Below are 13,516 nucleotides of genomic sequence, written 5' to 3'. Positions count from 1 at the left end.
GTTTCCTACAAACACTGACCATGCGGTCCACGAAAAACAAAACTCAAACCTCCCTCAGCAAACCACCAGTTAGGTCTTTACCATTAGATCTCGATTAACAGAGTGTTAATCTCACTCGCGACTAAAAGCTGCAGTGTTTACGCAATGGCGGAATCACTCAGATTTTGCACATGCAGGAATATAGAATAAAGTGTGAGGCATGAGGCGGCAGAACAACCAGGTTCTGCAGCAGCTTTTCTCTCCTCAGGCCGTAAGACCTCTGTAGTGCAAATAGTCTGCTGTCAGGTCTGAGGATGAGGCAACAATCCAGTGCAATAATTCATCAAAAATAAATCCAGTGCAACATCTGGTACAGTATTATGATGCATTTTGGCACTTCATTACTGTTTGTGTGTGCGTTTATATTTTGGTTTTTAGACACTTTTAAAGCCTTATGTTTGAGCCTTTTGTAAAGAAATGTTGTTCACGTCTATGATGTATATTTTTGTATGCATCTATAAAATGCTTTGTGTGATATAATCAATGGGTTAAACTTTCCACGAATCAATCTTTTTTTTTTTCTCCAAAGGAAATTACATACATTAGAAATAATGGCCATTCATTATTGACTACATAGCTGCACAGTGCACATTCACAGCAAACCAGAATCTCATACTTCACGTGGCCACTGTAGTCTAATCCAATAAATCCCAATCGGGGGTCTGTAACCACCTCGGAAGTGTGCCGAGGAACATGATGACATTTTAAACAATCAATAGAATCAGAATTTTATCAAAACACATGAATCACATTTTATTTTGAAGGCTCTTGCTTTTGTATTTTGGTGAAAAATGCTTGTTTCCACTAGCATTTGGTGGAATGTTGTCGTAAATCAGATCAGAGAGGAGGTCTACGGGGGGGGGGGGGTAATTGTAATATTCAGCATGAACTGCATTGACTCTGCTCCGATAATCCTCTGAGCGACATGAATAGATACTACCCAATACAATTCATCTTCTCAACTACTATTGTTAAACATTTATATCGCAATGTGAACCTTGGATTTATTGGGTGGTCAAACCTCCTTTGGCAGCGATAACTGCTATCTATGTATTGATCCATCCATTGTAAGTACGTCCATAAAAAAATAATAGTAAATCAATTATTAACCGTCTTATCCAGCCAGACATTTATCTATCAGTCGATTAGACTACAGTGGCCAAGTGAAGTGTGAGGATTTTAGTTTGTGACATAATTTGGTGTTACAGTGGGCTCTGCTCATCGTCTATCCTATGGCCATTGGTTTCCTGGTTTTCAGCATGGGGTCCAGGGCGCCAGAGGTCACGAGGTCGACAGTTCAGGCTTGGTCTGCGCTGAGGTTGTTAAATTTAGACTTGAACATGTAAAAGAAATGCACAATAAGATACAATCCTTTTTTCTTTCTTTTTTTTTAAATAGAAAACTCCGTGTTTTGTACGTTGATAAGAGTGCGTGCCCGCCAGTATTTGGCTTGACTATAACTGGAGATCAGACAACGAGTGGGCAGCTTTTCTTTCAGGGAATTAGTTTTGATCTTCTCAAGAACTTCAGCTGCCTCTGATAAAAAAAGGAGTTGAAGTGGTTATACATGTGAAATACATTATATTTGTACATTCATGCACAGTTTTGCGTTAGTACAAGAAACTCAGATCCTCTACAATGAAATGCAAAGATTTAGTTGCCGGTATTCACTTCTTGACTTTAGTGTAGTTCATGTCAGACTTAAATCATCTTTTAAAATTGAAATAACATCGGATTCATGAGACACGGAGCCTAACACAAGGTCGATTTTCTGGAAAAGGCCTTCCCATACACATAATGTAAATTCTCTTCTGTGGTGAAAGTATCAGACTCACATTACTGTCACTTTTTTTTCTTTAATTTGTAATTTTACACATACAATATACAATATGTAATGTACTTCGAAAAATCTATAATCATATTTTCTTCGAATGGCCACACAGCGGTTCACATGTTTAATGACAGATGTGCCATGAAAAAAATGCATTTAAATAAAAAATTTCAATTAAAAAGTAAAACTTTTAGTATTTGAGAACCATTCAGGCAATGATCAAGTAGTTGTATATGTGTGCAATTTTTTAATACTCTTCACTCCTCTGCTGATATTCTGCATACATGCTCTGAAATTGAGGTTTTGGTTTGTATATCGATCCATGGCCTTCGCAGCATGACAGTTTCTTTCCCTGTTTGAGTACCAAGGCTTGTCTGCTTCCATGCACCTGTTTGCCTACATTACACAAGGTCAGGCTTTTCCAGTCATTTTTGACACATTTCAACTTATTTAGGATACTTGTTGAATTTCTTACCCTGCCCCACGTCTTGTTTTTTTTAACCGCTTTACCGATACATTACAGACAGACAAACATAGACACATACAGGCCTACTGGGATGTTGACCTAAAATGCACTTCTTCAGACTGTGGGACAAAATCTGAGTATTTGGAGAAAGCTCAAGCATTCACATCCCCACCTCCAAATAGATTATCCAATTTATGGGCTTTGGTTTTAAATACAGCAGTTTGTCACAACAGACACAATCAGCTGATTCAAAAACAATTAAACTCTGTAACAAGTAAAGAAATTTAGATAAAAAAAAACAACTAAACAATAAATGGCTTTTAAAATGGTTATTTTAAAAAAGACGTTTTGACGGGGATTATACATGTAAACTAAGGATTAACGCTCATTTGTAGCTTGAATAGATGCCCCCTATTGGGCACACAGAGACCTTGATGAAAATGCTAATGTAGTTTCCTTTTCTACTTAGCACCTATATATAGCAACCTTGCTACCACCATTTGCTCGCATGACAGAGGATTTAAAGGACGAGAAGGAGAAGAAAGAGGGAAGGATGACTTCCAGTTTAACCCCGATTCCAGTAATGCTGACTGGGGACTTTTCTTCTTAGTGCTTCACATTATCCCGCCCATTAAGAAGCAACCATCTGTATTGTGTCTCTGGCGCATCAAGACGAAGCGAGCATGCCATGTCATCTTTTTTAACAAAAAATGTTTTAATTATGAATAATTGATCTGACTGACAGAATGATCTACATTTTCTGAGTGATCTGGGTCATCTTGTATGCTTGCAAAGCACCCATGAAAGCAGGGGCATGTACAAAAACACTGAGATAAGGAGTTCATTATATATTGTTGGATGCCGCTTTCAGGCTTGGCGCAACTTCCCTCATCATCAACTCTATTTAATCAGCTATCAAACGGGGGCCTTGAGTGTCAAGGATTCATATTTGCACTGGCTGTCATTATGCCTGCGCCCTGAGCTCTTGCTTGCACAGCAGAAACCACACCCATATAGCGAGTGCAAAGTGCTTGCTGTGTGTTCGTAAAGTGGCGTGTGGGCGTGCGCCGAGGAGGAGAAGGAGTGGAATACCTTCCCAGAGGCTATGATAAAGTCACAGAGGGAAGACAATGAACTGCCAGGCAATGGCAGACTTGTCAGGGCAAGAAAGGCCTCACAGCACAATAAAAAAAAGAAAAAAGAAGAAGCTCTCACTTGGAGTGTCTTGGTATGTCTTGACAGGCTACATTCAGTCTGTCAGCAGTGTAATGTGAATCAGCCCAGTAGTGCTTTTCTACAACCCAAATTTATTCTATTTCGCATCAAAACTTTGACTTCACAAGGCTCGGCCTTCCCTCTCATGAAGCACTGCTGAATCCCAAGGGAGGGGAACATGAACACATACAAGGATGAGAAGAGCCTCACACATGTGATTGTCCCATAATTGGCATACATCTCCATATAATCTTACCATTCCTAGATATGAAGGGATCACAGCCCTGCATTGTGAGTCCTCTGCTGCTATCTGTTGGCTTTATTGCAGAGTGCAAACCGCTGTCATTCCACATTGTGCCACAGAGTGGTGCTCATGAACTACAGATAATGTTTGTACCCTGGAGCACAGCCGGATGCATCCTGGAGTGGTTCGTTAGTGGAGATGCATGGGGCTGGTAGAAGGAGTGCCAATGCCATTTAACGTTTTTAACAAAATTGCCTGTTTTCTCAATGAAATTCACTATTAAAGTTGGTCTGTGTGCAAAAATGTGGATCCATGACCTTGAAGAAATCTCACTCCAAACACGCAGGATTTCAGATGATCGCCACTTTATATCCTGCAAGAGAATTTTCCCAAATACAGCCAGATTATCGAAATCACACACAGGGCAATAATCAATCACCACGCTTGAATATTCAGGATCGACATGCATAATGACTGTGGGAAGGTTCAAACTGGTTCACGCTGGCGTGATTCGCACCGGGCTTTGGGTGTGATCGGGTCTGCTCTGGGCCGCGAGCGGCTTCACGGCAGACAGGCCCGAGAAAGGAGAAGCGAGACAGTTTTGTTAGCCGAGAGTTGTCAGTGGGAGCCGAGAGAAGAACGGCGTTTGATCTCTGCGGTGGTGGGCGTGTGATGCAGAGCTCAAACACAGTTTAAGGCTCTGTTAACCTTGGCCAGCGGTCAGGCCCCTCCGTCTGTCTCACATCTGAGAGTTGGAGAGAGAGGGAGGGGATCAGTGGGGCTTAAACGACTGAATATATTTAACTGCGAAGGAGGGGAACACACCATCACAACAATCAGCCCCTCTATGTTTAGCCCCTTTGTTAGTGTACAGTGGAATGATTTTTCAAGTGAGCTTTTCATGCTTGAATTAAGACGGACGGCACAAGGTATCAGTGTTGGGGGCAGGACGCGGGCCGGTGGGAGGCTGAAGATGGAGAGGTGTTGGATGAGGAGGACAAGCTGTCTAGGTCATAACCTGCTCAATACTGCATGAGAATCGCGCGCTCTGTCACTGACACAAACAAAACACAGCGAGACACATGTTGACAAGGTTTGGAAAATCAGACAGGGAGGTGGTGGACAGCAACCGTGGAAAAACAAACAGTGCTGCTGCGCTCCCTCTCTCAGTTAGACAGATATAATGAAAAGTGTATATTAAGACAAATCTTTTCCCCGCGGTGTCAAAGGTACACAGATGCAGTAGGCCTATATATGAAAGGGCTCACTCATATTGCGGCTGTGTCCACATTCGAGGTTGCACACACACTCGCACACTGGAATTATTTATGTGCTGAGACAGACATTGCTGCGCTGCTCTTTAGAGCACTACAGGGTGGCGGTCATGGCTTTTAGAAGGCGCAGTGGCTTGTCTTTCAAGACCGCTCCATCCGGTCACCCCGACGCCGAAGGTCTCACTCCCTAAACTCTCCGCCCTCGCTCTATTTTTCGACAGCCCCTTTTTTTAAATGGCGAGGTCAACTCATCTGCGAGGTGGGACCCTCTATCCCTCTGTGCCAGTCCCTCCACTGCTTCTGATTGACATTTAACTCCGAAGCAAGGGTAAAGAAGGCCAAAGAGCATCAAATAAGATTGGCCGCGGGAGGCGCACTGTGCCACTTGACCACTCCCCATGTTGCACCTCCATTAGTCGCCGGAGTCCCCGGGGGACCGCAGGCGCCCTCAGCCTACGGGGTGAATCCGCAGCTCTGGATGTGAAAGCACAAAGAGCACAGGAGTGTGCTGGCCAGCAGTGTGCTGTAGTGACACAAGGAACAATTACAGAGCTCCAGATTATCATCTTAGCAGTAAGCCTCGGCCTCCTTCCCACCGCCCACTTTTCACTTCGGAGGGCTAAATGTCAGTACTCATCCTTTGCTTTATTTTGCTCAGCAGGCCAGAGGCTTTTAATGAGTGCTTGAGGATGTTTTAGGGACTGTGATCATAATTTTAGTGACGCGTCGAATGGGGCCGTATGCTTGTGCAGTGGTTATCACCGCCGCTTCAGAGAGAGATGACCTTCAGTTCAAAACTGGGTTTAAGGATCTTCCTCTGTGGAAATTGTACGTTACTGACAAAAGGTAAAACAATGTTGTCATTGGTCCAATGTGTTCTGTGTAGTTCTAACAGGTAAAATTCTTTAGTTGGCTTGTTTAAATGAAAAATATTATTGAGTATTTCTTTTTGGTCTAATTTTCACTGTAATCATTCTTTTGAGCAAGGGACTAGTTAAGGAATAATTTACACAAGCGCAGTGTTGAGAAACACAAAGAGAAAAAGCTGTTTTCACACTCCGAAACAGCAGTTGGTGAATTACCTGTGAGAACTCGATGCCGTCTTCAACTGAAAACGATGAGAAGAAGCGTGAGGTTGCCAGCACCCGTTGTATAGATTTTCTTAACCTGCCAATTTCAATAACCGGACAGAAAGAGCTGCACTCATACGGGTGAGTGAAGGTGAGTAAGTATGTTTGTCTAATTGTATCTCAGCTTCTTTAGGTTGAGTTCAGTTTCACCGCACGTTTGAGCGTCGAGCAGTGTGACAGTTTGTGTAAAGCAGATGTGTCAGACAGAGGAGGGAGGATGAAACTCATTAGAAGCCATTTAAATCAAAGTATTGCTCTTATCTTAAGGAAAAAGTCAAAGTACAATAATTATGAATGTACCGTAATGCCCCGATATGTATGGTATGTCACGGATTGGGTTAGATGTTGCCATATCTTCAGCAGTGCATCCTTAATTTAACATTGAAATACACTTCAAATATGCAACTAATTTCAACTAAAATAGAACTTGAGAAATCAGCTGTCAAAGTGGGTACAAAGCAATGTTTTCAAAATAGAAATGTATTGAGGTCATGATGAAATCTAAAAAGCGTTCGAATGTATTTTCATTCGGGTCAATGGAATGGATTTAGGGGGTCTTTCAACATCAGAGACCCTCGCGCAGGCGACCCAACTGCGGTCGATCAGACCCCAGACAGTGTTCCAGCAGCGTTTGTCCACAGATCTGCCCTCTTGATCCAGACACCGGGCATCATAACCTCGGCATCCCACCTCCGGAGGTTCACAGCGGGGTTTTCCAGCCTCGCCTCCTGCACTCATCAACCAGCTCCTGGTTCATGGCAGGCTTCCTCTCGTAGGCCTGGTCTATGGGCTCTTCTCAAGGAACCCTGAGCTCCAGAATGCCCAACTGCTCGGTGGAATCTGACACAAGGTCCACTTCCTGTCGGCGGCGGAGGTGAGTCGGCCAGGCTGCCCGAGGCATGTGTGTTAGGCATCTCTCCGCTTCGGTTATTTGGCTTGTGGTGGGCTTTGATGGTGTTGATGACCGTGGTTATGCTGTAAGCACCTGGTGGTGGCGCCAGCGATAGCACCCATCACAAAGTGCTTTCAGGCAGCTGCTGAGGAGGGGCTCGAGGAATCCCCGGCCTGGATACCGGGGACAGGAAGTTGTCTGTTTTTTTTGCCCCAGATGAGGTTTGCTGGACTTGGTAGGATATCACAAACAGCCTGGACTTAAAACCTCAACTAACCTCCGTACTTCCTGGTGCCTGGTGAATGGAAGAGAACCGCTTTCAACCCTGAGTTGGATAAAGTGAGATAGAAGGTGGATTGATCCTGTTAATTTAGTCAATACATACATATACATGTTGGACTGTGTTTCTAACATTTAACTTTCATCACGCACACATTTCTGTCCCTCCTTCGAATCACATTAAAAGTTCTGCGCTCAGTGTGACTGACTCTTCACACACAGTTCGTCACACTCTTTCAGTCTTGCAGTGCTGATCAGTTGCACTGGCAGGTGTCATCAGTGGATGTAACGGTTGACCAGGATGCATCACCGTCTATTCACACTGGCTCAGCCCAGCTTTGACAGGAGCAGCTATTATGAACTGGGTGCGGAGTGAGACCGTCTGGTCCGTGGGTGTCACACATTCGCTCACGCCAGCTCCTGGGTGAGGAGGGTATCTGTAATGCTGGCCTTAGAAGTCCAGCAGCATGTCTCAAGCTGCAAAGCTATCCAACTTACAATCCACACAAGGGCCATTTAACAGGATCAGTGATTAAGGCTGTGAGTAATTGAATTAGGATTGTGACGCCCCAGGCTAAAGCTGCCTAACAGATACTTGGACAGAATGAAATGAGTGTGTTTGTGGTTTAGGGTAAAAGATTATTGAACAGGTCACCCATGACTACTTATTTGGAGGCGGATTAAAAAGTAATGCATCATACATCAGTTTGTTTTTCACCGTTCAAAACTTTATATGTTCATAGTGGGACGTACACATAGTAGATTTGTTATCAAAAACAAAAACCTATGAGGCAACCCAAAGCAAATGAATCAGGTCAATAGAACTTGGTCAGTTTGTTTCAAAGAACTGATTAAACCACTTTGATAAGAGGCAAAACGTTTACCAAGACACGTGACCAAGTCTCGTTAACCTGATTCCTTTGCTTTGAGAAGAGGGGATGTTTGTGACGACGATGGGGGAAGAGCAAGGAGTACAGGGAACTAACGTCATTTGTTCAGTAGGCTATAGAAGATGACCGAAGCAGCTGATGGTAAAGCTTACTTGTACCTGAAAGTTACATACAAGCAATCTCTAGGCCCGGCAATATTAGTCTAATGGCTCTAAAAGAGATTGCATGTTTTCCCAGCGAGCGACAGGGTTTTCTCCAGGTACTCTAGTTCCCTCCAACGGCAGCATTGGACATCATTTGATGACTGTAACCATGGCAATCGGAGTGAGCGACTGGGTTGTACAATGCCTGTCTTTATAGTCAGCTGGGATCGGCTCCTGTACAATGTAACCCTAAGTTAAGTGAAATTATTTATAGAAGATGGATGAATGAATGGATACCTCGCTCCATAAAACATAAAAAAAAAAAAACACAGTGAAGTACAGTGAAGGTTGCATTAGGACTTGGGGCTGCTTTGTTGGCTCACTTGCCATCCTCCTGGGGAAAATGAATTCCCAAGTTTTTCAAGGTATCCTACAGAATAATGTGATTATACTTCAGCTGGCTGTCTGCCACCCGAAGCTCTTGGCTGTTGCAGCAAAACAATGACCATTAAAATTGAGGTAAATCTTAGATCGTCTACAGAATAGCTGGGGGAAAAAAGAAGAAGAGATAAACAGTAAGCTTTGCAGTGGCCTGGTCACAGGCCAGAGTTGAATCCCTGAGAAATGCTGTGGAGCGACCTCAAACAAAAAGTTCACAGCAGACATGCTAAGAATATGAATAGTGAATCTAACAATCTGCTTTTATTTGTGTAGTCAGAAAATGGCTGACCGTCATAGAGCACTACTACCTGAAATGCAATCTCCTATGTTATATTTTGGTATTTATTGAGTTGTGTTCTGAGCATGCAAAAATAATTGATATTTAGTCGCAAACAAGATTCTCCTGTTTACGTTGATTTTTAAATTTTCAAGGAAAAATGGTTTAGAATTCTCCTTGAATTTTGTCTAGGTATTGAAGTGAATTTTCATGGACTCTCATTCATATATTTTCATATTTTCTTCGGCTACTTTTGTGTGTGTTCAGAAGACATGTTCTGTGTTGTCTGGCTCCGCAGCTTGGAGCACTGATGCCAGGAAGTCCAGCTTAGGTCAAGTGCCAGGGTCACATGTGAAAGTTAATTAAGACATTTTCATCACGTGTACTCTGTGCAACAACAAACAAAAACTTTTAAAGTTTAAATTTGAAGGTTATTATGGCACTATTTTACTGGTCCGTCCCACTCAAGGGGAAATTAGGATATATGTGGCTCCTGAACCAAAATGTGTTTGACACCCCTGCCTTAACTGCTTGTGATCATCCGTGAAATATTCCAACCGTTAGTGTGTTGTCAAGTTAAATAAATTGTGTTTGTTTAATTTACGGTACATTACATTATTTTGTGCAAAAACAATAGTTTATATTCACTCTGTATCTGTAAAGAAGTCAGTATGCATGTTGTATTTGCTTGAAAGTTGCGTGAAGCCAGTAGAGTGGTGGAGAAACACGTCAGTACGTCACTAAAACTCAAAATGAGCTACACAGTTCCACAATCAATGATTGATGTCATTGCTCCGGGTTTTGTGTCATTCTTTGTAGCAAAAACAAAAACACTAAAGTATTTACCCGGGCGATTTAAGTCAACCCTAATTGCCGAACGCCGCCTCCAAAAATACATAGTGACAGGCCATTATTAATGTAGAACTGTCCTACTTATAAACACACACACACACACACACACACACACACACACACACATACACACACACACACACACATGGTGTGTTCATCTACTGCTTGTGGCAAACTCCTCCTCAGCAAACATTAAACTAAATTACACAAGAAATTTTGCTTCTCTTAGGGAAAAAAGGAAATCCAGTCCTTCCTCACATATTTCCTTTCAGGCTGATAATGGGGAAGCGGTGGATCCTGTATCATCACACACTGTGCAGAAGGCAGGGAAAGCCCTGCCAGTCTATCGCAGAGCGAACACAGATTGACAGATAAACAGACACAGCCCCACATTCATTCCGGTGGGAAATTTTGAATCCCTAATCCACCTGATTGTATGTCTAGGAAGAAGCGTTGGAAGAAAGCCACCGGGACAAAAAAAGAGCGCAAATGCAACACAACGCACCAGTGAACGGAAGATCAAACCTGGCAACTTGTGGCTGTGAGGTCAAACTGTCACACTGTGGCATCGCTTGAGGTCAAATCACTTTTCTGTTGGATTTAGTAAAACCTTGTAAGCGTAGGTTTCTCTAAATCATTGATTTGCCGTGTGCATGTCATATATTGTTGATTAGAAAAGCTGAATTATAGCTGAGCAAAATTATTTATTCTCTATATTGTCTTTATCCAACTTATGGGAGCTGTAACTGAATCCAGCCGACTGGACAAAGACTCAAATTTATTTATCACTTGGGAAGGTTCCCTGACGGAATCATCCCAAGGGATAAATCAAGTTGAGTCTAAGTCTAAGTCTAATGGACAGATCACAAGAGCAAGAATGGAAAGACAATTACAAACCCCATCATTCACATCCAGGGGCAATCTGGGGTCACTAATTCGCCTCACATGAATGTTTGTTGTCAAGTGAAGGAAACCGGTGTAAGATTGTAAATGGACCTCCATAGAATATGGGCCAGTGGCACAATATATGTTATTGTTAATATTGTTTTGCTGTTCGTCCTGTCCTGTCCTTACCTTACCTTGTCTTAAAGACACCCCCCCCATGCCAAGTCAAACCAGTGCCCTATTCACCATGAGATGGCTCACCAATACACCACTGTGCAGTCCTAGATTATGAATACGACACTGAAGATATTACCAAGCTTACCAAATGAACCATTGAAATACTGTCCAATACATACAATAGCCACTGCTGTTGAACTGTTCTGGTTTTCTCGTCTCATTTCCTGCTGGAAAAAAAATGTTTTTGGTGAAAATAGTATGGCGAACCTCCCTGTAACCTACCTGCTCAGAACCAAACGGCAGAATTAAAGTTAAATAACCAGTGAGTGTCTCAGGGTCTGATGGTGGCCAGACAAGGACTGATTAGGGACAGATTAAAGAAGATTATTCTTCCTTCTGCTCCTTTTCATTCAGAAGACGTTTGTAAACTTTTGTGTTAACATTAAATTGATTTTTATTTTCTTCTTTTTAATGAATGGAATAAATAAAATACAAAAAACAAACCAAAAAATGCGAGTGGACTATTGGACTGACATTTGCTGGATGGACAGAGACATGATTCGAAATGATTGCTAATGTTGATCAGTGTCTGCTGGTTCGCTGGAACTGGGAACTGATGCCAACGTGTCAGTTTTATACAAAGAACGTCTTCCATAACCACCAAACAGACAATAAATGTGTTGATATTCAAGAAAGTGCTTATAATTTATCCAGTCTTTACATAACTGTAATTTCGCATTACAATTGAATGAATAAATGACAAAACACACATATTGAAAATCAAAATGTATAGGGATGTAATCCCACGTGTTTCACTGCAAAAGGAGGACATTGATGCAGGGACAGAAAGACAATACACCTTCCCTCATTATCGCCTCTGCTGTTCAGTCAGCAAATGCTAAACACCGAAGCAAAGACGAGCAGGAGACGTACAACAGACAAGAAGAAGAGAAGCGGCAGTTCTGCCAGCGGAGCAACGCTGACAACTTTCCAGGAGCTGATCTAGCGAAGGAGGCGACATCTGTGGAGCCTGACGACAGCCACTGGGTCGTTCAGGCTGGTTCGGCTCTGACGAGCGGCAATCAGATTCTTCACATATACGTCGTTTGAGCTGCATTGTTTTGCAAAGATAGCGACCTGCAACACACCGAGCCCCTGCTGCTGCGCAGTTCGAGCATTGTGAAGCATATTAGTGTCCGTCTAATTGGCAAAACACAAACAAAAACCGAATCCTGATATAAAACCCTCACACTTTCCTGTAGTGTTGTGTACAAGTGGCTGATGCACAAATAAGCACACACACGCACACACACACACACACACACACACACACACACACACACACACACACACACACACACACACACACACACACACACACACACACACACACACACACACACACACACACACACACACAGGCTTCCTTTTCGGTCTCCAGTCTCTCTCTCTCTCCCACTCAAGTCTCAGTTCCTCTGAAGTATACAGTAAATAGTCAGTGTTGCTTTTTAAAAGGAGCCAGGTACAACGAGAAGGCAGAGAAGACTGTGACAGGCCCTTCAAAGGCGGAAATGTTTGGACAGCTCGTGGCGGCGGAAAGCGCTTTTCCGATGTGCTGTCTTGCGCCGTTTATGACACGAATGAGGGGGACATGTCCGAGCTGCATATGCATGCGGACTGCAGGTGTGTCATGTATAATGTATGTATGTGCAGAGCGGTCACCGCAGTGTGATGCTGTCTGTCATACACACTCCCTCATGGCTCATCCATCATGGAGTAGCTCCCCCAAGAGTCCTGCTTTGTGTGTGTGTGTGTGTTTTTTCCACACCTCAACACTTGTCTTGTTTGATATGGACACTGTAAGTCCAAGGAACAGAAAGGATTAAAGACTATGAATATTGCATTCCCTGCGATGTTCCCGAGTGTGTGCGCCGAGGGAGAAAGAAGGCGGATGCATAAAATGAGTGATGCAGCTCACTTGTCCTCACTGTATTGTTTGACTTGGCTGTACAATGTCACAGTTAAAGAGCAGACAGATGGCCTGCTCATCACCTGCTCTGGGCTGTCTGAGGTCACGCATTCATGGAGCTGAATGAATGTGTGTTTAAGTGCATGTGTGGTGAAAAAAAAAAAAAAAAACGAAAAATAGGGAAAAGGTTGAAGCCGGAAGTTCTGCTGTCAGTCGTTGCTTTGTCATCCGCAGCTTATCAAGTTACCCAGCCTGACATTTAAGTCAGAGGGGGTGAGGTAAATAGTGCTCGCACGGCTTCTATCAGTGAAAAGCAAGCAGGAAATATGATGGAATGGATGAAGAGAAAGATCTATAGATTTTATTTTATTTTTTTTTAACAAATGAAGTCCACGGGTTTATCCTATTAGGAGGGGTCTCGGGGAGCCTGGAACGGGGGTTCTAGAGAGTTGGCAAACTTTTCAAACAAAGACTGCAAACAGGGATTGTAGTTTGAGAGCTGTTTAATGAAA

Source organism: Lipophrys pholis (genome assembly GCF_963383615.2).
Source record: "Lipophrys pholis genome assembly, chromosome: 12".
In the NCBI taxonomy this organism is placed as follows: Eukaryota; Metazoa; Chordata; class Actinopteri; order Blenniiformes; family Blenniidae; genus Lipophrys; species Lipophrys pholis.
This window is presented reverse-complemented; position numbering follows the sequence as displayed.